The sequence below is a fragment of the Olea europaea genome, unplaced genomic scaffold, assembly GCF_002742605.1.
Source record: "Olea europaea var. sylvestris unplaced genomic scaffold, O_europaea_v1 scaffold464, whole genome shotgun sequence".
In the NCBI taxonomy this organism is placed as follows: Eukaryota; Viridiplantae; Streptophyta; class Magnoliopsida; order Lamiales; family Oleaceae; genus Olea; species Olea europaea.
In genome coordinates this window covers 186,237-191,145 of record NW_019262951.1, presented here as the reverse complement: position 1 = coordinate 191,145, position 4,909 = coordinate 186,237, and positions in this window count along the sequence as shown.

The following is a 4,909-nucleotide window of genomic DNA, read 5'->3' as shown; positions in this document are numbered from 1 at the left end:
TTTATGAGAAAGAGGTCTGTTCCTAGCCACTGTTACCGAGAGATCCATCAAAAACAGCAAGGTCTATATCAAGGGTCGAAAAGTCTAGAGGACTATCATAAGAAGATGGAAATACTCATGATTAGGGCCAATGTGGTGGAGGACTGGGAGGCTACCAAGGCATGATTCTTGAATGGGTTGAATAGGAAAATTGCCAATGTAGTGGAGTTACAACATTATGTGGAGTTGGAAGACATGTTGCATGTGGCTATGAAGGTAGAGAGACAACTGAAGAGGAAAGGGGCAGCTAGGCAGCCGTTAGGAACTTCGAGTGTTAATCCATCTTGGAAGCCAGGGTGGAACAACAACAATAAAGGTGATAAAGCTATACCTAAAGGTAGGAATGAGTGGCAGAAAGGGAAAGAAGAAAGTGCTAGCAAAACAGCACCCAAAACAGATTCACAACCATCAAGGAATCGAGACATCAAGTGTTTCAGAGGCTTGGGGTTAGGGCACATTGCTTCTCAACGCCCAAATAAGCGGGTAATGGTGTTGTTGGATAATGGAGAGGTGGTGAGTGAAAGTGAAGGAGAGTTTGAGGACATACCTGCATTGGAGGACGTTAAAGAAGAAGAAAAATTGGAGTTTGCTGTTGGGGAATCGTTGGTGTCAATGAGAGCTCTTAACACTCAAGCCAAAGTGGATGATTCGGAGAAGCAGCGAGAAAATATATTCTACACACGTTGTTACGTCAACGATAAGGTATGTAGTATGATTATTGATGGTGGGAGTTACACGAATGTAGCTAGCACAACTTTAGTTGAGAAATTAGGACTAGCATTGTTAAGACACCCTAGGCCTTATAAGTTGCAATGGTTGAATGAAAGTGGGGAAGGTAGGGTGAATAGAAGAGTTTTAATTAATTTCTCAATTGGGAGTTATAGTGACAAAGTAGTATGTGATGTGGTACCTATGCATGTGGGTCATATCTTGTTAGGAAGACCATGGCAATATGATAGAAGGGTCACACATGATGGATATAGGAATCGTTATAGCTTTGTCAAGGATGGGAAGACTATTACTCTTGCGCCATTAACACCGGCACAAGTGTATGGAGATCAAATCAAACTGAAAAGTGAGGAAGACGAGAGACTAAGAGAGTCAGGAAAAAGAAGAGGCAATAGTGAAACCATCAATAAGAGAGAAAATAGTGAGGTAGCTGAGAGTGGAGAGAAGAGAGAGAAACCACATGAGCGGAAAGAAAAGGAGTCAGTTGAGAGGAGAGAAAAAGAGTCAGTTGAACGGAGAGAAAAGCCAAAGGTTAACTTCTATGCAAAAGAGAGTGAGTTGAAAAAAGCTATGAACGAAAATAGGCAAATGATATTGTTAGTGTACAAAGAGTCCCTCCTCAATTTTGAGGATTCTAACACATCCCTCCCTAGTTTGGTTAAGCCTTTATTGTAGGAGTTCGACGATGTGTTTCCTGAAGAGATGCCAAGTGAATTGCCACCAATCAGAGGCATCGAGCACCAGATTGACTTTGTACCCGGAGCTGTCATACCGAATCGAACAGCTTACCGAAGCAATCCTGAGGAGACGAAGGAGCTTCAAAAGTAAGTGGAGGAGTTGATTAGCAAAGGTTATGTCAGGGAGAGCATGAGTCCATGTGTTGTACCAGTTTTGGTGGTGCCTAAGAATGAGGGACTTGGAGAATGTGCGTGGATTGCCGAGCTATCAACAATATCACGATAAAGTATCGTCACCCAATACCTAGGCTAGATGATATGCTTGATGAGTTGCATGGTGCTTGCATTTTTAGTATGATTGATTTTAAGTGTGGGTATCATCAAATTTGTATGCCGGAGGGTGATGAATGGAAAATGGCGTTTAAGACTAAGTATGGATTGTATGAATGGTTAGTTATGCCATTTGGACTCACTAATGCACCGAGCACTTTTATGCGTTTAATGAACCATGTTTTGTGTGCTTTTATTGGGAAATTTGTTGTAGTTTATTTTGATGACATTTTAATCTATAGCAAAAACCTAGATGAGCATTTAGAACATTTAAATTGTGTGCTTGTTGTGTTGTGAAAGAAGCAACTGTATGCTAATTTCAAAAAGTGCACATTTTGTATGGATAGAGTTGTTTTCCTAGGATTTGTGGTTAGTGCTAACGGGGTGGAAGTCGATGAAGAAAAGATAAAAGCTATAAAAGAATGGCCAACACCTAAGACTATAACTGAAGTTAGGAGTTTTCATGGATTGGCTAGTTTTTATAGGCGATTTCTAAGAGATTTTAGCACCATCACCACACCGTTGACTGAAATAGTAAAGCAGGGTGTAGGTTTCCGTTGGGGAGAATCTCAAGAAATTGCATTTAACACTATTAAGGATAAGCTATGTAAAGCACCTATTTTGGCATTACCAAATTTTGATAAAACATTCGAGGTTGAGTGTGATGCATCAGGAATAGGTATAGGAGCAGTGTTAATGCAGGAAAGAAGACCTATTGCTTACTTTAGCGAAAAGTTGAGTGGGGTAGCATTGAATTATCCGACATATGACAAGGAGCTGTATTCACTTGTTCGAGCATTGGAGATTTAGCAGCACTACTTATGGCCAAAGGAATTCGTGATACACACCGATCATGAATCTTTAAAGCATTTGCGAGGCCAAGGTAAGTTGAACAAAAGACATGCGAGATGGATGGAGTTTATCGAGACATTTCCCTACGTTATCAAGTACAAACAAGGTAACGAAAATATAGTTGCTGATGCGTTATCTCGAAGGTACGTGCTTTTAAATTCATTAAGTACTAAATTACTTGGTTTCAAACATATTAAGGGCGTGTATGAATCCGATTGTGATTTTTCTAGTATTTATACTTCATGTGACAAAGGTGCATTTGATAAATCCTATAGGCATGAAGGATATTTGTTTAGGGAAGATAAGTTGTGCATTCCTAATTGTTCTTTGCGTGAATTATTAGTAAGGAAAGCACATGGGGTTGGTTTAATGGGACACTTGAGGGTTCAAAAGACTTTAGACATGTTAGGGAAACATTTTTATTGGCCTAAAATGCGACATGACGTAGAGCAAATATGTGAAAAGTGCATAACTTGTAAAAAGGCTAAGTCTAAGGTTCAACCCCATGATTTGTATACTCCTTTGCCTGCACCTAGTGAACCTTGGGTAGACATATCTATGGACTTTGTGTTAGGTTTGCCTAGGACATAAAGGGGTCGGGATTCAATATTTGTAGTGGTCGATAAGTTTAGTAAGATGGCGCACTTCATACCATGTCATAAAACTAACGATACTACTAATATTGCAGACTTATTCTTTAGGAAAATATACATTTACATGGAGTACCTAAAAGTATAGTGTCTGATAGGGACGTGAAGTTTTTGAGTCATTTTTGGCGTGTTCTGTGGAGTAAGTTAGGAACTAAGTTATTATTTTCTACAACTTGTCACCCACAAACAGATGGACAAACTGAGGTATTTAATCGAACTATGACTCAACTACTTAGGACAGTGATCAATAAAAATCTGAAATCATGGGAAGAGTGTTTACCGTTTATAGAGTTTGCATATAATCGAGCTACACATTCTACTACTTCGTTTTCTCCTTTTGAAATTGTTTATGGTTTTAATCCACTAACACCTATGAATTTAATGCCTTTACCTGTGCATGAACGAGGTTGCTTGGATGGGAAACGAAAAGCAGAGATGGTGAAAACACTCCATGAAAAGGTTAGGATACAGATCGAAGAGAAAGGAAAGCTGATTGCATCAAAAGCAAATAAGGGAAGAAGACGCGTTACATTTGAGCCTGGAGATTGGGTCTGGGTGCATTTCAAAAAAAAAGCGTTTTCCAAAACAGAGGAAGTCAAAATTGCAACCACGAGGCGATGGACCATTTCAAATCATCGAGAGGATCAATGACAATGCATACAAAGTAGATTTACCTGGTGAGTATAATGTTTCAGCTACTTTTAATGTCACTAATCTTTCTCTTTTCGATGCAGGTTTAGATTCGAGGATGAATCCTTTCGAAGAGGGAGGGGATGATATTAATCAAGGCGCGTCAACAACCAAGACAACACAAGCGTCAAGTCATGGGAAGGATCCGTTTATCGTCGAAGGTGGACTAATGATGCGATCGAGGATGAAGCAAGTGAAAGAAGCGATGGGATTACTCGTCAAGCAAGTCAATGAAGACACAATGTTAGGGGCGCAAAATGGAGCAAGTTTCATGTTGGAGTCGAAGGCCGAAAGGACTTGGATCAGCGTGATAAAGACGGAAGGAAATGAAGCCAAAGATTGTTCTATGCGACCGCATGGTTAAACAACCTATGCGGTCGCATAGATGGTCTTAGGGATAATATTGGGGGCAGGGACTTGTTCTATGCGACCGCATAGATTGACACTATGCGGCCACATAGAACAAAAAAACATGAAAAATTTTCATTTTTTTTATTTTCTTTCTGAATTTCCTAGTTTCGATAGAATTCTTATGAAATCAAATTATTACCATAATTTGATAGGTTTTGGACATTTTTTACTCATTAGTATAAATAGGAGAATATTTTTCATTATAAGGACTTTTGCTTGAATAATATTATAGAGAGAGAATTTGTTCTTTCAATTTCTTGTTCTTCTTAAACAATCTTGGAACTTATCAAGATTCAATTTCTTGTGGTGTTCTAAACAATCGGATTGTGGGTTCTTTTAATTGTAATCAAGGGGTTTTAGGTTCTTCGCTAATCTAGGGTTTTTTGGTTCAATTCTTGGGGTTCAAAATCCAAAACCGGGTTAGTATTGGCGTTCTTAGGTTTCGCATCAATCTCGTTGTGGGTTTCATAGTTTCCATTGCTACGGGATTTGCATCAGATATACATGAGGCTTATCAATTTCTATTTAAGG